Genomic DNA, 22,242 nt, shown 5'->3' with positions numbered 1-22,242 from the left:
ACATCAAATGAGGATAGTATTCATGTAGGCTCATGCTGCCCGCAGCACGTAACTTCACAACCCTCACAAGAAATGAGGAATTGTATCTTGATCTAAATAGGAAAGAGATTTATGTCTTAGTCTTTTACGCCAGGTTTCCCAATGTGCACACTCAGACTGGTGCATTAGCACAGTCATGAATGACAAAACTCGTATGCTTCTGATACAGTGGTACAGGGATGCATAGTTTTATTAAGACGGTGACTTGCTGATATGTTTTTGTTGTTGTTCTTGCCTGAAGCTTCAGAAGAGAAGCCGAAAGGGGAACAACTCTCAGATAGCCCTGCATTCATTCATATCAGCACTGGAATTCCTGTTGAGATGCTTTGTAAGGAAGTTACATGCATCTGGCTAAAGCTCCTCTTATGCTTTCCTTTGATATATGCCCAGAACCAGAGACATATACTGTAAATCAAGGTAATTAAATGTGTTGGTTTCTTGTAAAAGATGGTTACTGCTGTTCATTTCATGGTTCAGGGGTCAGGAGGGATCTTTAAATGAAATGTTGCTCTTCCTGTGTAATTTACCTTTTTAATTTTTTTTGTTTTTTAATTGCGAGGCTTACTCAATACATATGTAGGCAGAATTATTTTGCAATAATGAATGTCTTCTGTTGGGTGTTATCAGCAGCACTTCTGAACCTCAGTTCAGAGTGCTTTAGGCAGGATGGAGAGGGACATGTGGAAGAAGAATTTCTTTGTGCATAGAAGAATTAGAATAAGCCCAGCACATGGTTTGTACTTAACTCTGCGAGCCTGAATCTGATCTTCCTTTTACTAATCTCTAAAGGGATTATTCCTGATTTACACCATGCTGAACAACATCAGAATCTGGCCTTGAAAGCCTCTTTGTACTTCAGACATTGTCTCTAAGGAGCTGGCCAGTGAATATGGAAGAAGCAGCTTGGCTCCCCGCAAGTTAATTGTTTTAATTTTGTCAAGCTAAGTGGACTATAGCTTGTTTAGCAGGGTTTATTTTAAACTACAGGATCTTTATCCAGGAAACGCCTGTAAAAACTCAAGCTAGAATCCATTTACTTCTATTGGACTAACAAGAGATGGTAATCAGAGGACCCTCTTTGGTACATCACAGTGCTCTTTATTTGCATAGTACCTTTCATCTGAGGATATTAAATAAATACTTCATTGCAATTCTAGAAGCTTCTTGGCCAGACAAGTCTTGTTAATGACCTGAAGTGACTCTAGTTGCTAGCAGTGAAGCAAAAGTAAGCTATTGCACTAGGTCTGTGGTCACAAGTGACATCTGTAAGAAAAGGTCTTCAACCAAGAAGGGAAGGAAGCTGTTAGCTAAAAATACGGGGGTTGTGGAGTAAAGATTATGGCATGCCTGTTCACTGTGGAGAGAAATGATCTTCTTAGCCCAAGGTCACCGAGACAAGTACCAAAGGCAACTTTGGGGTAGGAAAGCTCAGGTTGTCTTTGTATATTCATGGCCAACACCTTTACAGCTCCCAGCAGATACACTTTCTGTTTACACTTTGATTGTCTACGTATTCCTTTCGAAGGCTGTGTTTATGTCATAGCTGTTTGCATTGTCATAAAGTGAAAATGGAATACAACTTTTCCTAGGGACACTAAAATCTCGTACACCCTTGCATGTTTCCAAATGAACAAGTCTCATCTGTCATTGCTGTAAGGAATGATTTTACTGTAGTGATACACTTGTACACTATTTGAACTGCATAAATATAGCCATATAATCTCAGGAGACAAGATGGGTGGCCTCATGCAATGTCTCTCTTTATTTCTTTCAAAATTTTTCCTCTTGCATTCTGTTGCCAACTTTGGTTTCCTGGGAACTGTCTCATTGTCATGACTATTCAAGATGCTCCAAGCTTTAAACTGCAATAGTACTATATAGCAATCAGGGTTATTAATATTTATAAACACTAAAAGCATGGGTGACATAAGTGACTGAATCACATGTCCTCATTACTGTCTTTACGACAAGATGGTACCTGACTCTCAACAGGCATGAAACTGCTTAGATGACCATAGAGAGTCGTGTGTTTATGGACCAGATACCTATAGCCTGCAATTCACCCAGCATAGTGAAAAAACACTGAGTTATGGGATACCTGTCCAAAAGGCGCAGTACAGGAACATTTTGCTTATGTGGAATCACTTATCCTGTACAAACATACGCTCCTGGCTGAAAGCATGGCTGTGTGTAGCTATGGCATTAAATATGTGCCGCTGTGTAATAAACTAAATTTGATACACACAGCCATTTGGCTGAAGAGTACTCTTAATTTTCTTTACAATGAGTACAGAAGTCTGTTGTTTTGTCAGTCATAATTTATCTTTCTTGCTTGTTGCTATGAGCTGACAGCCAGGAGAAGCTGGATTTTCTTTTGGAGCTCTAGCCATTTGATTATGTTTCTCTAGACAAGGGAGCATGGTTTTAAATTAAAAGAAGGGAGGATTAGGTTAGATATTAGGAGGAAATTCTTTACTCAGAGGGTGGTGAGGCACTGGGACAGGCTGCCCAGAGAAGCTGTGGATGCCCCATCCCTGGAGGCGTTCAAGGCCAGGTTGGATGGGGTCCTGGGCAGCCTGGTCTGGTGGGTGGCAGCCAGCCCATGGCAGGGGGTTGGAACTGGATGGGCTTTAAGATCCTTTCCTTCTCAAGCCATTCTGTGATTCTCTTCATCTGTATCTCCTCTGTAGAGTAAGACACACTTTTTCCCAATTTGTCTCTGCTCTCAGATGGTCCTTCTAAGGCTGGCATTACAGCAGATGTAGGGGTGGAGCAACTTGCAAATGCAGCATGTGCCACATATGAACTCTGCCACTTTACCCAACTGGTTAATGTTGTTTAGCTGACAATTTTATAACGTAGAAAAAGCTGCATTTTATTGGTGAAGCACCTCATAATTTTCTGGTATTTCTAAAATGGATGACAGCACTTGGAAATATTGAGTAATTTTTAATTGAAAGGATATGATCAGTAGGTGATTAGTTTGTAAAGTGCCTTGGATGCATGCTGTGTTGTAGAGACAAGCCATCTGGAGTGAGCCTGTGGTTTGGCTTCTGTAATGAGTACCCGCAGACCACGGTGCCAAAAGGGAACCAGCTTTATTATGTATATATGAAGATCTTAAGTAATTCAGTTCATTTTCATAGATCTAAATGAACTAAAATAGGAACATAATTTGGCCCAAACTATTGATTTGCTGCTCTAAACTATTAAGTTGGGATCATCAATGTATCTTCCAATATCCTTAATAAAGCCAGCCATACAAATCAGACTATTGAGTTGCTGCTTCAGTCTGTAGCTTTACCATGTTGCTATGGCCAGGATTTCACTCTGATTTTAGTTACAGAGCCCATAGCTTGCACTGCTGCAGGGCACCTGAGTAGTTACTATTGTGGGTTACATGTGTGGAAATACAGGGATTCTACATTTAAAAACCTTTAGCACTTCTCATCATGGAAGTAGTTACAGAGCCAAAAAGAAATTATTAGAGCTTTGGATTGTTTGTAGAATCATTAAGGTTGGAAAGACCTCTAAGTTCATCTAGTCCAACTGTCGACCCATCCCCACCATGCCCACTAAGCAGTGTCCTTCAGTGCCACATCTACACATTTCCTGAACACCTCCAGGGACGGTGACTCCACCGCTTCCTTGGGCAGCCTGTTCCAGTGCCTTACCAGAGTGACATTGTCACTGACTTAGAGGGACATGTCTCGTCACCCAGAGACCAAGTGCATCTGCGATCCTCTCTTTGCTATTTCTCCAGCTTTTTCTGGGCTCGAGTGATGTCCATGTGAGAGATGTAGGACGTGTGGGCACCTCTTGGGTTCTTCTGCTCTTAGTGGGTACCTGCAGCAGTGCTGGCTGTGTTGCCGCTCTTGAAGCGGCTGGAGTTAATTACTCTAAAATGGAGATTGATTTGCAGCATCACACCCAAATTAATCCTCCCTCTCTCTGAAATTATCATTACACAGTCATTTTGCTGAGGTCCAATCAATCATACTGATGTACAGCATTAAGACTCAAATCTGAAGGGCTGCCCTGTACCCGATCTGTTAGGTGGTGTAGGAAGGAGCAAGCCGAGGGAGAGATAGGAAAGTAAAAAATCCTTAAGAAGGCTTCAGTCTGAAGTTGGATGTCTGTGCCCTGATGGGGAGGGCACTTGTAGGAGAAAGGAAGCAGATGTATTCTATTTGATGTGCGAGATCAAGGCGTCGGAGCACTTAGCTGCTCATCTGGCTATTTTATCTTGCACATTTTTCCTCTTAATTTCTCCCTAGTGTTTAGGAATTGTTTTTCCCCCTCTTCTGTGAAGCATTCTTATGCAAAGCCCAATCTCCTGCAACTCAAGCAAGCTGTTTGTAGCATAAGAAGAAAGAGGTGCAGGAGTTTTGGCTCGGTATAAAAATATTTATTTTTTTTTCTCCTTGTTATTGAGCGAGCAGTACTTTAATGAAGCATTTCACAGGGGAAAAAAATGCAATTTTTTCCTATAGATCTTTTCCAGATCTGCAAGGGAAAGATTATTTACAGATTAAAGCCTTCACTGTTTCCTGTGTCACTGCAAAGCAAATAATGAGCAGAACTTGAAAAGCTCTGCTGTCTCCTGGCTTGGGGTGCCAGCCCCTCTCAGAACATCAGAAATGCCAGCACATTTTCATGGTACCAGGTGACTGTGTTTCAAAGCGGATTCTTTCTTGATTTAATGCTGCTAATGATCATGTGAACTGGATTGAAAATGTATGTACACGTTTCAAATCTCAGCTTTTGTGTTTGAATTTAAGTCTTACAAGAAGAACTCGTTTGAAAAGGAAGCATGAGTTTAAAATCTCATTTTTTTTCAGTTTTTTTTTTAATTGTGATTTCTTCAAAGCCATGCAGTCCATAGAAGATTATAGATCAGGAGTCCAGTTCTTGCAGTAAGCGTGGATGTGTGGTGTGCTGGCACGTGACGGACAAGCAGCAGTCTCTCCACAGAAGCTGAGTCACTTGGGTAATTGGGGAGTTTCTTTTTTAAACAGCAGTAGTGAATTCATGCTTGAAGCAGCCTCAAACAGACAAAGAAGAATAAACTTTAAGTTTAAATCTTCTGCTTTGTGTCATTACTTTCCCCTTCCTTTTTACCCTGCAGTGACAATGTATCAGTTAACAAAGGAAAAGTGAACTATGTCATTGGTGGGAATAATAAGAGCTAGCAAGTCTGTGGGATAAAGGTCCCAAACTAAAACAAGAAATATAGAAGCATCTAACTTCCAACCTATTGGAACGGAAAATAGACATAGAATTATATGGAACATTTGGGCAAACCGAGTACAGATTTCCTCTATACAAGATATATCTTAAAGCAGGTGAGGAAATAATCCAGCTACCCATCCTTGACTAAAGGAAAAACACTTCTAGCTAGCTGACATATGTTATTTATGAAATATCCAGAATATATCTGTAACACATTCTGCTTCCGAACTTACCACACTTGGCCCTTCTACTTGCAGTGCTGGTATCGCCACTGCTTTGGAAAGATTGGTTTCAGTGACAATGTTGATCTGAGTTGTCTACTGTATAACCATGGGATGAAGACTTGCGACCTGCAGTCTAAGGTACAAAGGATAACATTTGCTTTGTCTTTGTTCCAACAGCAACCTGTGATACAATCTCTGATGATTCCAGCCCTTGAAAGGGTTTGTAGAGATTAGGTAAATAGAGACTTTGATCATTTTTAGAACAAGTGAAATGAGATAGAGTTTAGATAGGACACTGGCTTGAAGATGCATGCACAGAAGATCTGGGAAACTCAGCTTTGTCTGGTGTGATTTTGGCAGCTATGGGCTGGAACTACTACTTTCTATCTCTTTCAGAGCTTATCTGGTTTTAATTAGTATTTCTTTTCAATCTCATTTTCAAATGTGCTATCACATTAAACATTTTTGAAACAGCGCTGGCTGGGTCTACATTCTGAAGTACTGAAAATCCTTAGTCATCTGCTATTGAAGAGCTGAAATGCAGATACTTTATTCCATGGAGAAGTCACAGATGCCAAAAGTTTTAAAGTAATGAAGAAATACTGGGAACCTTTGAATTTGCAGTGTGAGAAGACTCTGGTAACACAAATGACACCATGGGCTCTTTTTTCTCTTTTTAAGGATTCTTCATATCCCATGTTGTGCAAACATGACTGATGAGGTGTTAAAATGTGCTAGAACAATTTTTCTAGAGATTCCACTGTTCTGGATGGGGAATAGAGAGCTTAATGCCTACTTGGTTGCAAATACATCTATTTATAAAAGATAAATGTGCTTCCTTTAGACATGTAGATTGGTATTTTATAGTACCTAAGCTCTCAATGTATGGAAGTCTTAAGTAAATGATTTTTGGTTTTGTAAGTTATAACCTTATAAGCCTTTCTATACTAAATGAGAAGAGTGAATGTGACTTACTAATAGCTCTTGATAGGTAGCAGCCATGGTAGCAAGTAACAGAATGTGAATGGCAGTGTGATGAGAGCAAGTGGCCCTCAGCAGGATTTGGTGGCCCTGGAGGAGCTGCTTGGCAACAAGGAGGGAGGAGGTCTCGAAATGGGATGCTGCTGGCTGCCTACCTATGAAAGCAGAGGTTAAATCCAGCCAAGATGACCCTGGACTGGTGAAAGATGCTTGGGTGAGGGAATGGATCAGTCCAGGTGCAAAGTAACGCCCTGTGAGATCATAGTTTGAGGTCTACCAGGCCTAGAGTGGCTTCGAAGGTGTCAGCCTTTCAAGCAGAAAACCTTGGTGTGCAGAGGAGTTGCTGCTGCCCTGGGAACTCAGTAATTTGAGGTGATAAATAAAGTGCTGTTAGGCTGCAGTTACTCTGGTACCAAACTCCAGATTTCACTTGATGTGGAGCAATGGAGAGTGGAGGGAAGCTGTCAAAATACTTTCCTGGATGAAACCTATGACAGTGTTTTCTCTCTCTTCATGACAAGTTTGTAGGCCTTCACTTCCAAGTCTCTCTCCAGCCTTAGCAGGCCAACCACACACATGGCTGTAGGGAACAGGGCTTCTGCTGCATCACACCAGTATTGCTGGTGACCACTATTGGCAGAATCAGTATTGTGAATAATATACCACTGTGACACAATAATTTAAAAATGACCTTGCAGAAAGAAGTATGTTCTCCTGCATCACCAAGGGAATTGGGAGTTTATTTTCTTTCAGGAGTGCTTTGGTTTCTTTTAATTAGGAGAAAACTGCTTGTCTTACAAAATGAAAGGGAGTGTTTGGCGGACAGGTGTAGCAAGGGAGGTAATTTGTGCTCCTTTTGGAACAGAGTGTTTTCCTGTCCTGTCTGGGACTTTGCACAGAGCGTGGGATGCAGCTGACCAAGTGCATCTGCAACACACGGGTTTCTGTCAGAGCTGGTTATATGGTCTCCTTTTGTAGGCTGCAGAGATAAATAAACACTGCAGCAGTTGATTCCTTGAATCACTCAGGTTGGAAAAGATCACTAAGATCATCTACTGGAACCATCAACCCATCACCACTGTCACAACCATGTCCCTTAGTGCCACATCTCCACATTTCTTGAATGCCTCCAGAGACGGTGGTGCCACCACCTCTCTGGGCAGCCTGTTCCAATGCCTCACCACTCCTTCTGAGAAGAAATTTTTCCTAACATCCAACCTGAAATGGTCTCAACCAAAGGATCTGCTTGATGTTTCTTTAGGGGGGAACAATATTACTGGCCTGACTGCCTCAGAGCTACCCTGCAGACCTCTGGACCCCTGTTTTTCTTAAAAACTCACTACATATAAACAAAGAGTCAAAACCCTAATAACCAACCCTTCTGTGATGAACGACGTAGCTGAAAATTTACCCAGCCGTTGTCTTTCCAGTGCCTGACACCCCCCTGTAGGTGTACTCTTAGACAAGAGAGGTCCAGGCTGAGGGAAGCCTTCTTTAAGGTTTCCCACATCAGAAATCAGCTTCCCCGCATATTGTATAGTTGTTCTTGTGCCCTACTTGTAAAGATGCTGTTGGCACTCTGCCAGGGGACATGCGTTTGCCTTTTTTTTTTACTGAAGAATAGCAACATTTGAACTCTAGTGAGGTATTGCTGCTTTGTCAGTGCCTGACCCTGAAACTTGATGCTGCACTCCCGTTTTGAGTAAGCCTGAAAAGCAGTGTACATGGTGTGTCAGACACTGAATCTCATGCTTTGCGCTGTACTGCTGTCTCCAAAAGTTTGAGGAAGAGATCCTTTTTACTATCTTAAAGGGCTTCTCACAACTTTCTACTGATTATCTGAAGCACCAATTGCTGCTGATAACCTGGGGAAGGAATTTCTCCTGCAAAAACATCTGATCAGTCGTAATTTCTGTGGCAATCTCCCTTTGTTTGCACCATCTAGATGCTTTTTTGCCATGTTTTGTAGCAGAGCTGGCATGAGCTCTTTTCTCAGTGGGATGCTTCTGTGGTGTATGCAAGTCACCACTGATATTATAGCAGGTTTGCCTTTAATTTGATAGCCTCGTTGTTCGTACACATGTTCACTGTCATTGCAAGAAAGCTTTTATTGGCTTTTCTCAGGAAGAGATGTGAGGATGCAGGAGGAAAATTTCTCTAGTAGTGAAATGTCAATTCTCTTCTCTGCTAATATCTACATATGTAAAAAAATGAAGCTAAAAATATTGATTGATCTATGGAGAAGTAAAAGGATGACTAGCTTGCAAATACAGTCTTGGGATGCAAAAACATGATTCTCACTGAGATTTTGGATTCTGCATTACACTTCTATTCAGAGCTTTACTCCATGTCCCTCTATGAGTTCAGCTCTCATATTGTTTTGAGTGTTTGTGACGAGCTGGACAGCTACAGTTTTAGATACGATGTAATTTAAAATCCTCTGAGATGCTGAAATACTTGAAGGAAAGAGAAGACGTGGATAAAGAGTACATGATGTAACTGGAAAGTCTGACCACAGAAGCTCAAATGTCTGCTGGAGGCACTGTTTGCTTAATTACTTAATTTGGGTTGTTTAAAGCTGTATGTAAAAATAATAATAAGTTGCAGGCAGTTCTTTTGAGGTCTAAAATGACTGGGATGGATGTATCCTTAGACTGTGAAAACACAGATGCATCCAGAAAAACAAACAAAATCTTCTGCATGATTTTTATTTTTAATTCTTATTATTGCTTTTACATCACGTTCATTGGCATTTTGAGTTGCTCTGAATGCTCAGTCTGCTTCAGAGGGATCCTTTCCCTATTCCTGAGGCTTGTGCTGAGCCATTGATGAGGATCTGGTTTCACTCATCCCCAAGCTGCTCTCTGTGTGGCTTTGCACTTGGCTGGCTTGCTGTACGCTGGCTGCTGCCATTCCTCAATGCCAGACCCCAGGGAGTGACGACTTCCCAGCACAAAGCACTTGGCCTGTAGCTCTGCTTTTACATCGTCTTATATGTTGTTGGTTTTTTTCCCAACCTGCTGCTGATGAATGTGTTGAACCTGTGCCCTCATATGTAGCCTTCCCACCCTGAATATCTTGAGCACAGCAAGCATCTGGCAGTTCCATGCTGATGGGGAATTCTTTTAGCGGATTATCTTTGTTTCATTCTGGCATAAAGCCCTGAAAAAGTCATTTGACTAACCCAGGCTCTGCAGATCCACATCACCCATCTCCCTCTGCTCTTGTGATGTAATTCCTCCACGCTCTGCCCGGGTGAACAGCTGCTGCTTGGAGCTGCCTTCTCGGGAATCCCTCAGATTTTCCCCTTTCTCATTGCTGTACCATTTAAAAGAGGAACTGGAGGTCCCTAGGGAATAGCTGAATCAAAATAGATTAGACTTCAGGAAATGAAGTTTGGGATGAGGTGAAATTTTTGAACATCTGCTTTCAGTATGGGTAATGCAAGGAGTGGTATTCCCCTCAGCTCTGCATTTGCAAGTTTTCCATTAAGAGAAAAGGGAAGTTGATTTCAGTTTTGCAGGTGTAAGAGAAAACACATGTCTATGGCTTCCTTCCGATTTCATGTTGACTTCTTTTTGTTTGGCATAACCGCTCTGCACAGGCTTGGCAGGTCCTCAGCTGTCTGTGCTTTCTTTTGTTGAGTCAACAGCAAATCTGGCCAGAGGAGAACAGCTTAATAATCTGTAGTAATCATCCAGCCAAAAAATCCTCTTCCCGCTAACCTGTATCTCTCCTGCATTCATCCCATAGGGGATGGCACTTGTGTAGGCAGTGGGGTTTTGGGGTCCTTTTGCCCTGCGTAAGGCAGGCGATGCTGGTGCAAGACAAAGACCCCCAGAACCCCCTCATCCCTGCTGAAGCCTTTTCTCTGGATAAAATATATTCTGCTGGGTTTAAGCAAATTGTTTAAGCAAATTTCACTTTGACTTTGGAGCTGCAGGTTTTCGACTTGTGGATTGCTGCTGTACTGAGGAGATGCATGTTGTGCTTAAGGTGTTTCAGCAAAATGTCACCTTTTCAGGTTGGGCAGGAAGGTGGGGTGTTCTCACTTCACTTTTTAAAGTTACAGCAGGAGAAGCTTTGAGGTGAGATTCCTAATGCTAAGATCAGAAGCTCTATTCAGAGAATGCAAAACCCCATGATTTCCGAGGCCTGTCTGAAGGGTATTTAATGTCTGGGGCTGCTGACATGCACTGAACCCCTCTGAGTATGCCTGCAAGGAACAAAAGCCTGGGAGAGACACAGTAATTCATTAGTATGTGTGCTCATACATTATAAAGCTTAATGTGTGGTTGAAGCCTGGGTGACAGGGACTCCATTTACGCTTTGTTTGGCTCTTAATCATTATGATAATTCATTATACATCATTTTTGAGGGTAGATTAAGTCCAGGCTTGACAAAACCTCCTATTGGGTTGCTGCTGAGATCTGTCTAATAAAACCAGTGTTGGGCTTTTTTGAAAAGCAAAATCTTATTTACCTGTTACCAAGCCATGCAATTACTTAAAGACGTTATTTTTCTGCTCAGTGAGGAAATCAGCCCCCAGGATGTATCAGTGGGGTCACCCCTCTACCTTGCAAACGAGGCCTCACAGCTTAGCAGCGCTTTGCTAATGACTGCTGATCCATTGCCCGGTGCGCAGCAGTCATTAGCAAGACGCTGTTGGCTGCCGGCAGTCCCCAGGCTGGATGCTGGAGGCTGTGCTGTCTTCAGCATTACAGAAGTCCTGAAGCAGGGATAACCCTGCCATCGGCACAGACTGAAAACAGAGAGGACATCCTGACGGAGGCCAGGCAATGCTGTTCAGTTCACAGCATGGTCTTTCTTCATTGCAAGAATTTATTTTCCCATTCGAGGCCCCTGGGCTGGCCTTTGAAAATGAGAACCAGATTTTGAGCTTTTGTTCCAGCAGAGTATCAGCTCACTTGCTGCTGCTGAACCTCTCCTAGGGCTGCAAAGGTGTAAAAGAAAACCGCTCTTGCTCACACGCTGAATTTTATTTTCCATGTGTGCCTGGCGAGTGTTTTCAGCTGGCCCCATGCCCACAGGGCGGGCTGGCAGAACAGGAGAGGTCCCATGGCGTCAGTGCACACCACGGGTTTGCTCCCTGCCTGCAGCTGCCTCTCTTTGCTTTGTGTGAGATGTCTCTTCCAAGTGAGCAAATCCAACTTTTACGGCGAGCTCACGGCTCCCCACGAGGGCTCCTCCTCCTCCATGCTGCTGCTTTGCTGGAGGCAAATTAAACAGATCTATTCCTATCTGACTGAAGCCATCGAGTTACTTAAACAGATTGACCCGACTTAGGCTTATCAATTTCTTTAATGAGGTATCCTCTGCAGCTTCTGCTTGGCTTTTCGCCATCCTTCTCATTAAAAAAGTTTATTTTGAGATCACTTTGTTCCAGGTGGGTTCATTGCCAGCCAGTCGGCTGACCCTTATCCCTTAATAATGCTCTAATTTTAGATTTCAAATCACAAGAAATTGAAAGCATATGCACTCAGAAATAACCTTATTTATAAATTAATGATTTAGAGGACATTTTAACTAATTGTAACCCATTTAACTCATTTTAACCCAAGAAGTAGGAATGGAGAGAGGGCTTCCTACTTCTGGCTGCATGGAAATAATCCTCAGTAGTTTTCAGATTAAGATGCTTCGTCGTGCAGCTTTGGTGAGATGCCTTCTCATGATAGCCTTTGAAAATGACAGAAGTGACAGATTCCACCCATGGTGGAGGACAACAGCCTCCCACGGCAACTTCTTCACCAAGCGAACTTGCAGGATTCAAATCTGTGAAGGGCCTACCCGTAAGATAGGAAAAAAGTCATTATTAACATTTAGAGAAACCGACGTGTTTCTCTATGATGAATATGCATGAAAAATGGCTGAATTCATCCAGGTTTACTTGATAAAAATGTGTTCTGTCCTGGAGCCCCGCTCCATCTCCCAGTCTTTCTTTTGGATGCTGATGGAGCATTTCCTAAAGCTGTTTGGAGAGCTAGTGATTATCAACCCTGTCCATGACAGGGGGTTGGAACTAGATGATCTTTAAAGTCCTCTCCAACCTAAGTTGTTCTATGATTTTATTAAATAGATTATTGTTAGGGGGTTATTCTGCTTTTTTCCTTCCGCTGCTGGCTATCATATATGTATGTCATGCATCAGCCAGAGCCAGATCCTCTAAAGGACTTTTATGTGCATGAACTGATGCCTTTTTGAAGGCCTTATTGAGGGCTACACAGGGGCCACCTTCCCTGTAATCCAAATCCTTTGTATTGAATCTTCACTCAAAGGTACTCCCAAGCGTTACATCCACGTGATGTAAAGCATTTACCTTACAAGCAGATCTGTTCTCTTTAGGGAGACAGGTTATTAATCCAGCAAGTGAGATATGAAGGTGGGAATCCTGCCAGGTGGAAGAGGACATTTGACTTAAATTAGGAAAAATTTCTTTTCAGAAAGAGTGGGGAGGCATTGGAACAGGCTGCCCAGGGAGGTGGTGGAGTCACCGTCCCTGGAGGTGTTCAAGAAAAAGATAGATGTTGCACTGAGGGACATGGTTTAGCAGCCATGGTGGGGATGGGTTCTGATGGATGGACTTGATGATCTTAGTGGTCTTTTCCAACCTTAATGATTTTATGATTCTAACTGCATGTCCTGCCTGAGCTGAGTGGCGGGAAGGGAAGAAGCTCCCTCCATCTCCTTCTCAGGAAGGCTGATGCCTGTTGGCTTTTCTGCCAGTCATCTTGTCCACTTGTGTTAGTCACAACACCTGCAATGCTAAGGCCCTAAGGAATGCCTGATTTTTGAGTGCATGCTGTGTGCAGTCATGACATGGATGCTAAATGCTCACTCATTTTCAGGTGCAGTGTACAGGGTCATTGCTGTGGACACATCTGGGAACCTGTTATTTCAGGATTTACTGTATTCCTTTATGCAAAATCCATGCACAGCTTGGGGTGCCAGTGTCAGAAGAGTGCTGCTAAGCAGAGGGTGTTAGACATGCAAGTTTGCACTAAGGCATCTGTCTTAGTCTCTTTTTGTTGGTTTTAGCTCTGACCTTTTCCTGGAGCAGTCTATCAGAGCTGACCAGGCTTACAGGGACCACTTTAAGCTTCCCCAGCGTGCAGCGTATGTAGTGCTGGTAGAGGCAGGATGCCAGTTCCAGTGTGGTATTGCTTACATTTATTTTCAGGTTTGCTCATTTATCCTGGTTGAAATAAAGCCAATTTAATACAAAGTTGCTGCCGAAGAAAAGCCTTATGCTTCGACAAATATACCACCTCTGCTTCTGCCCCTCTCCAGCTTCAGGCACCCAGCTGATGCACTCACACTATCTACATCTTGAAAGCATGGTAGCAGGGAAACCCAAGATAAATCTTGCATAATAGATGCCTTCTATATTGAGACACATCTTATTCCCAGACAGGGAGAGGAGGAGGAGTGTGTGAGGCTCTCAGCCTGTCTCTGCACACCCAGGGAATGAAGTGGGATGCAGGGAGCAGAGGCAGCCCCATGGCACTGGCATTTCAGGGCACAGATTCACTCCGTCCTTCTGACTGCGGAGCAGATGACTCTTGTATGGCGCAGCATTTATTACTGGCTGCTATTGGATTTTTATAGACCTGATTCAGCAGTGCATTTGCATCTGCATTATTTAAGTGAGTGGGAAACCCACTCTGTCTTTATAAAGTTGGATGTGTGCTTAAGTGTCTTGCTGAGCTCGGATTAATTTAGGGAAAATAAATAGCAAGCAGTCTGGGGCCAGCGTTTGCAAGCTGACTAGATTTAGGATGTTTTGGTTCCAAGTACCCAACTTGAGATTCCTCAGCACAGAAGTTTATCAAAAATACAGGCATTGGTGAGAAAATCAGGGCCTTAGCTGCACTGAATCCCACATGGCAGCTTGAACACCAATTTACAGAGTGTTTTCCGAAGTCCGGACAGTTGGATAATGAATACAAAGTTGGCCACAGGGCCATGTATATTGGGTCTGTAGGCAGCATTATTGAGTTGTGGTCAACATGACTGCAGATAGACCTATTCCGACCCAAGTAACCCTGCATCAGTCTTTGTGTGATCCAGAATAGCTTGGAGAAGGTGTTTCTTGTCTTTGTGTGTGCTCAGCAGGCCCAAGCCTGCTTTGCTGTGCAGGGTCTGAGAGAGCTCCTGTTAAAATTAAAGAGGTTTTTGAGTGAATAGTGAAAGAATTTTAATTCTTTCCATTCATTTTCCTTTGATTGTTGGTACAACACTTTATTTTTGCACAGTGTAATATTTTATTAAAGGCACATTTGTAGTTAATAACATTTATGAAGAGGCGGCTTTGACTGAAACTGCATCTGTATGTCACTTAAATAATGAATGGGAATGCCATATATTCATTAAAATTTGAACAATGATAACTGTATGTCTGTTAGAATCCCCTTTTTTGGTGCATGTGGCCAGCAGCCATTAAAATACAGTGGAAATTCTTGTTTGCAGACTCACAGTGGCTTATAATAACACTCTTGATAAGCATTTGCAGCTCAAGACACTGAATTTACAAAAGGGATTCATCATAGCTAACAGTGGCTGTAAAGATGGAAATGTTACCATCACTCAGCTTGACTTCTTTATTTTTTTATAGTCTTGTGTGTTAAAAGAAAGGATTTCACTTCCCTGTCTGTCTGCGGAGTTCATTTTCTGCTGGCTCCTATGGGAAGCCATGCATGTTCCAAATGGAGTGTTGGCCTGTGCCCCCAGATAGTGCAAACTGGCCGCAGTGGGAGACATGGGATCTCAGTGCATGATGGTGTTTGGTGAAGATCTACACCTTGCCCAGGCTTTCGTGCCCCCTTTCAGAGCAAACCATGCATAGACTGAATAGGTAGCATGCAGGAAGCACTAGGATGTGGTTTTGAATGACTTGGCACCTGATCTCAAGCAACTGTGATTACCATGATCCTTAGTATAAGTAACACTGTCCAACAGGCCTGTCCTTATTCTGTGGACAAAGCAGTGTTTAGCATTCTGTCCCTGATCTGTTTCCTCCAAAGAGAACATACAGAGTCGTTTGGCCCTCTCAGCCTGTAACGTGGCACTTGGTTCACAGGAAAAATATCTACTTCTCAACCTATTTTTAACACAGAAAGTTTTGTGGAATTTAGAAGTGGAAGTGACTTCTTGGGTCATCTCATCTGTTTTCTCCACTCCTCCACTCTTACTTCCAAAAGTTTGTGTTTCTGGGCTTTTTACTGTTTATAAATGCATTGCTACTGCTGCTGTTTCTCCAGCTGTGTGATGTGTGGGTCTCATTTGGCTCTAACAAGGAGACCCATGCAGCACTTTGAAACTGGAAGTAAATGTGGAAAAATGCTCTAAGCAACATCCATCCCAGAAAGTGATTTTGCTTAGCTTACAGTAAACATGACATTATTTAAAAAATGTATTAATTACAGATTCATGTAATACTTTGCATAGACCTCCAAAGCTGACCCAACAGATAGTGTGGTGCAGTGGTTACCGTGACTGACAGGCAGCTGACAGACTTGTATGTTCACTTGACCTTCAAAAAGCCACCTAATAGAGCTTTTCCTTTCCATGCTTGACCATTCTGCAGGGCAAGGTTTATCTGAGCAAGAGCTGCTTGCTAAGCATCAGTACAGCATCGACAGGGCCAGGACCCTGAGCTTTATCTCTCAAGCCTGCTCAAATAAAAGTAAGTTGGACTTCTGAAGAAATAGAGCTCTGAGAGAATCTTATAGGATTGGATTTTTGACTGGCACAAAGGATACGCCAAGACATTTGAGTTTAGCATTTTCTCTTTCATCAAGGATATTGTCTGTTGACTTTGCTGATTCTTTCCCCCATTCATGTGTTCAGTTCCAATCTGGCAGCAGGAACTGGAAGGCTCACATCCTTGTGCATTAAACAGGATGCAGTGCCTAATTATTATCTTGATTAAATTTTGTGATTAAGTGGTCTGTAATTGTCTGTAGGCTCAGACTTTCCAAGAGATTACTCAGAGCTGCGTTGACTGATCATCTGGTCAGGGCTGAGGTGGCCATGCATTGATTAAATCCTACTTGAAAAGGAAATGGCACACATCTCTACATGCACACAAGCTCTGTGGAATTTCATTATATTTATCTTTGGTGAGTAATATGTACAAGTCTTATCAACTGCAAAGCTAGATAGGTAATAAGAGTTGAGGAAGAATCTGTGGAGAGATGCATGTGTGATGTTTTAATGACTCCTTGTTTAATTTCAGGAGAGGGAGAAATATCAGTTTACTGATGGAACATACGAACACAAAAAAAAAACAGAGAAATAAATATATGATAGCAACGTGACTTCCTCTTGATGATATAGCTACAGAATGTTTAAAGCTAGGGAAGAAGCAATTTTAGGGGTGATTAAATTGAAGACTCTCCTTTTCTATCCTCTTAGGCTAAATTATTTAAAATTTTGTTCCTTTAATATGCTATGGCATATTGGTTATTAATAAGAATAATAAACAGAGCTCATTTTAACAAAGAATATGCAGTTTGGAAGTCAAATTAAATTTTTCAAGCTCTTTCAGCTTGGGCTTAAAGGCTCAAATATCACCCAACAATAACAGTGTGGAGATGAAGTTCACTTGGATAAAAAGTACAGAGCAATGCAACTTGACAGGCTTAGTCCTAAAGGGCAGTAGTCTTGGATCCAGTAGTCTCTCTTGTTTTGAATAATTGCTGTTCAACCTTAAATCCAACATTTATTGCTGAGTACAGGCACATTTGCTCTCCCTGGTGATCCTCCATAAGCAATTGTGCAATACGATTTTATTACGAGGAGCGCATTTCGCACAAGCTGTTTGCTTTACAGAATTAAATAAAGGCGGACAAAGGACAGTCAATACGATTGTTTTGCCTTCTTACATTTAAATGCTCTATCCTAGGCAGTTCAGTAGCAAGCCAGGAGAGAGTACTGCTCTGTCTAAATGGTTTGCACAGAGAAATTCACCTTTGAGGAAAAGCTCACAGGACCACTAGAACCAAGGGGTTACTTCTCTGTAGACCAGCAATGCATTCAGACTGGTGCCTTCATCTCAGCAGCCCGTTGTGATTGATGGCTTGTGAGGATTAGGTTGACTGAGGAAATCTCAGCCAAAAAAAATTGTTTCCAAGCTGGAATGGCCAAGCAGTGGCCAAGCTTTGATTTTACTGCCAATGCAGAATTTGAAGAGTGAAACCATATTTGTGGCTGTCGCTGAAAGAGCTTCTGGGAGACATTTTGAACCCCTGCCATGAATTTATGAACTGGAAACATTTTTCAGTGCAGAGAAAAGAGGACATCTCAGATTAGCATTTGCTTTGGGGAGGGGTTGAGAACAGTCTTGTCTTTGGGCTGAGCCTGCAATGAGGCAGGTGTCTCTTCAGAGCAATTAAAAATGAAGGCGTCTGGTGCCTCCCTTGTCACGATGACAGCACACTGCACTTTTGTGGAGGGACATTAGGAGCCACTTCAAGTGCCAACAAGTGCCTTACTGGCTGTGCTCATGCATCAGCCCTTGTCTTTGATAGTTGTGAGCACAGAAGGGTTAAAGCATCCCAAAACATGGAGACGGGGCCGGTATATTGTCTCCATCAAATCTTGAGAACCCCACTCAGAGCTATAGGTGCAGCACAACACCCTGAGCTCTAAAGTCTTTTCATTGTTCTGGTACACATTGATGTTGTTTCTCACCCACGACCCTCCCCCACCACTATACTTCATACAATGATAAGGTGAAGTCAAACAGAGGTGCTGTAAAATATATTTTGTATATGATTGATAGCACTGCAGGAAAGCAGGGGTAAATTTTGAAATATTGATTTGACATTCAAAGACCTGCAATTGGGCTTTTTGAGAGCCTTGGACTCAGGAATATGAGCACTATATGACAGGCATTCAGGTTGTACAACCACACTTTCCTACTGATACTGCAGAAAATAGCAGAGAGAAGCCAGCAGTACTTTGCAAGAAGCCCTCAGCTGCTGCAGGTCTGCTGGTGATGCAGAGATGAGATAGAGTCCCAGGGGTCAAGCTCCCATATTGTGCCCAATACATGGGCACAAGGTGCAGGATAAGAGCCATTGTGGACCATTTTCTGAGAGTTTGACCCCAGGTGTAGGCACTGCTTGAGCAGCTGGCTTTGTTGTGAGTGAAGAAAGGAGGAGGGAGATATGTAACGTCAGCACCTGGCATGTGTGATATGGCAGAGGAGTGCTTTCTGCTGACATTCCTTGTAAACATGCATGAGTTAAATAAAAATGAAGCATTACCCACAGCTGAATGAAATGGAAGCTAACGCAAAGATAGTTGGGGGGTATAAATGGACTTTTCTCTCAGAAAGGTGGATGAGGTTGTGGATGCCCCATCCCTGGAGGTGTTCAAGGCCAGGTTGGATTGGGCCCCGGGCAGCCTGGTCTAGTATTAGATATGGTGATTGGCAGCCCTGCCTGCGATTCTGTGATAACTGGTGACCCAGACCTTCAGGACACTGTTTGACACAGTTTGATAACTGATTGTGGCCTGTAGAAATTCTCTTGTTACTCAAAAGCTCCCAGATCCTGCCGTCTCAGTAATGTGCTGTTGGGACAGGTAGAAAGGACTGCTTTCCAAAAATAAACAGACGTTATGCAATAAGCTTAGTTACGATAATAACTAAAAGACAGATGTACTACTTACTATGAGTTTTAAAGTCCAAGCAGGCAGTCGTACTGATGATTATGGATTTTTTTCCTGCTCTGACATAGGGAAACGTGTGGGGATGGCTGAACTCAGTATTTAGCATTCTACTTTTGGTTCTGTATTGCAGCTCAATAATTGATGCCAGATCGTGGTACATGCTGCTCACAGCTTTTCTGCTTACTTTGGGATTTGAACTAGGTTTAAGAAGACACATCAGGAATCATTCTCAGGTCCTCTGCTCTATGCAGGGTGAGATTCTTGCAGGACCTGCTTCTGGAGTTGTCAGTGAAGTGAATGGAATGCATCTGGATAGAAAGTGCCCATCTGTGGTCTGTTACTTCCTATTTTTTCCGTCCTGATTATGTTGAATATGGGAAGTGTCTTCCACCTAATGTCCAACATTGTAAGCATGAGAAATCTTAAAATACATCCTGAATTTTAAAAAGGGAACAGTGGATTAAACAGCTGGTGGAGATCATTTGTAAAGCTCATCTGGTAGTTCTTGGACTTGGAGCAGGCTCAAGATACAATCGCAAGTCCAACAGTGAAAAAATTTCTGTGTTTGTTGTCCGTCTATAAATCCTTCCCCTGCACTCTGGGTTATTCACACACTGCCTGTGTTAGGCAGTTAGCTTGATGTCTAAATTGGGAAGCTGGTAAATGAGAGGGCAAGGGGAGCCAGTGGAGGGGGAGCCCCGTTACGAGGGTTGCTCAACAGAAGAGTTTGACTTTGAAATTACAAGCGTGAGTTGAACATTTGAGATGTATCATAGAATTGTAGAATCATTTGAGTTGGGCATGTAAAGGTCACCTAGTCCAACTCCCCAGCAACAAGCAGGGACAGCTACAGCTAGATCAGGTTGCTCAGAGCCCCGTCCAGCCTGACCTTGAATGTCTACTGGGACAGGGATATCCACTGCCACTCTGGGCAACCTGCACCAGTGCTTCACCGCACTTCATGTAGAGAAATTATTCTTTATATCCAGTCTAAATCTCCCCCTTCTAGTCTGAAACCATTTCCTCTTGTCCTCTCGCAACAGACCCCGCTGAAGAGTTTGTCCTTTCTAATCTGACAAGCCTTCACCGCAGTGGATACCTGCTGATTTACATCAGCAGTCTGTGTGTTTCAGTATATGTATCTATGTATAAACCCACACAATCTGGGCTTCTCTGATGAGCCATGACTAAACTTTTGTAGGCAGCACAGCCAAGGAAGTTGTGAAAGTCAAATTCCACAGCAAGACAGCACCAGCCATACATGATACTGCTACTAATACTCTTCTAGGCCATTTGGGTTGGCTCTGGATGGCTTTGTTTCCAGTACAAACATTTTTTTCTCATTCTCTCTCCTTGCTTTTGGACAGATGGCAGAAGGACTTTTACCTTTCCCCCCTTATCTTTTTTAGGCTCTCTCTGTCTTTCCCAGCTTGCATCTCGTCATGGATGATGCCTCTGACAGCTGACCATTCAATCCTATGCTAGCGAGCTTGCTTCTCCAGAAACCAGTCTGTTACAAGGCTTCCAATAAATAACCCCTTCTCCTGCCTCAGGCAGCCCCCTTACCCTGCTCAGTCCTACAGGAGGCACAGGGATGGGGCAGATGCCCACCCTGCAGTGTTGCAGCACATGCAGCCCAAGCTAAATGACCAATGGCAAAGCCAAACGAAGTGACACAGTGTTCCCTTCATCAAGCTGTTGTCACCTGGCGTCTTGGAGCTGATCACATTGGCAGGGGCCATTGTGGTTTTTTTCTCCTGTTCTTGTCTTGTTTGTTTAATGGTAAATTAGAGCAGGCAGGCATGCCATCTATCAGGCTATAAATGCTGCCGAGTGTTTTGGCTTTGTGCTAAATAATTGTGCATTTTATTGCTATTTACATGTTCATTTTCCTGGGCAATAAAATGCAAGCTGCAGTCCCTGGTACTTTTTCTGTTTTCTGTATGTATTGTGATGGCCGCATAGGCTTAAGCAGCATCATGCAACCAGCTGCCATAAATTCACTGTTATTTGAGCAGGTCTAACATTTATTTATAATTAATGTCAGGGACCTTACGTGGTAATGCCAATTATTGATTTTTTTTTTATTATTTAAGGAAAAGAAATGACTTTTTTCCTTATTACTGCCATAGCAACCCAGTCGAGTTGCAGTGGCTAATCTTGTCCAGGGCTGTGGGAGAAAAGGGTCTCGGAAGCTGGTGATAAAGTTACAAAAGCAACCTGTGAACCCTTAACCCTGGGATCAGTATAGGTTGGCAATACTGTACTGGGGAGGTGGTAACCAAAATGAGCAGCTCTGATGGTGAGTATCAGTGCAGACAGGTGGCAATGGGAAAGCTCTGCTGCAATCACTGCAAACCAAGTGCCTGTGCAAGAGGCAGTGGGTTTGGATGTCTCATGACAGGACATGTCCCAGACTCCTGATAATTTAGCATTTGCTAGGCTTGGCTGCACAGGGGACTTTCTTTTGAGAGCTGGATGCAGCTCTTGCATGCACTGCAATGAAACACAGTTGAAGTGGAGAGGAGCCACGCACACATTCACAAAGCTGCGTATCAGGACCAAAGAAACCTGAAAATACATTCTAGACTTTGAGTTACCTTCCTGGTATTACGGTAGCTAACTGAGTGTTTGCAAGCCACGTTGCTCTTATCGCTAGCCCTTGCATGGCTTATGCTTTTTTAGTCCTATTGTGGCCCATCATACCAGGAAGTTTGCAAAGGGCAGCACTGGACATTGCAAAGAGCTCTGGGAACAGCAGCTAGCTCCATCTGAAACCAATTTTCCCCCTTCCAGAAATGACTGCCTAACAAGTGCAAGGACCCAGGCTGAGTCACAGTCCTGGTGCTTTGCATGTTTCAGGCTAGATAGGGCTGCAGAGAATAAAGTAATATTTCTATCATTTCTACAATTCCTAATGATTTACCTTCAAAATCCCTGGCAGAGGGAAGGAGCAGATTGGTGAAGCAGTGAGGTCAGGAGCAAGGTATGGATGCTTTCAGCCAAGAGCACTGTGATGGTAGCAGTAGAACTTTTGATGGCAGCAGTAGGGTGGATGTTTGCTTTGCAG

General features: G+C 42.9%; 1 protein-coding gene and 1 long non-coding RNA gene across 4 annotated transcripts in view; one reads left to right on the top strand and one right to left on the bottom strand.

Annotated features, from left to right (window-relative positions):
- ST3GAL1 (ST3 beta-galactoside alpha-2,3-sialyltransferase 1) overlaps positions 1–22,242 on the top strand; it is a 77,266-nt gene that overhangs the window by 10,620 nt on the left and 44,404 nt on the right. The window lies entirely within an intron of this gene.
- LOC110393611 lies at positions 2,638–7,936 on the bottom strand. 2 transcript variants are annotated; one of them, XR_002435062.1, is made up of 3 exons: positions 6,632–7,936; positions 5,505–5,628; positions 2,638–5,084 (listed from the first exon to the last, which is right to left on the bottom strand). It is a non-coding gene; the product is annotated as an uncharacterized LOC110393611 (long non-coding RNA). The 2 variants fall into 2 exon arrangements; XR_002435063.1 differs by lacking the exon at positions 6,632–7,936 and adding an exon at positions 6,471–6,622.

This window comes from Numida meleagris, chromosome 2, assembly GCF_002078875.1.
Source record: "Numida meleagris isolate 19003 breed g44 Domestic line chromosome 2, NumMel1.0, whole genome shotgun sequence".
In the NCBI taxonomy this organism is placed as follows: Eukaryota; Metazoa; Chordata; class Aves; order Galliformes; family Numididae; genus Numida; species Numida meleagris.
The sequence above is the reverse complement of the archived record's forward strand: the minus strand, read 5'-3'. Positions and strand labels throughout refer to the sequence as shown.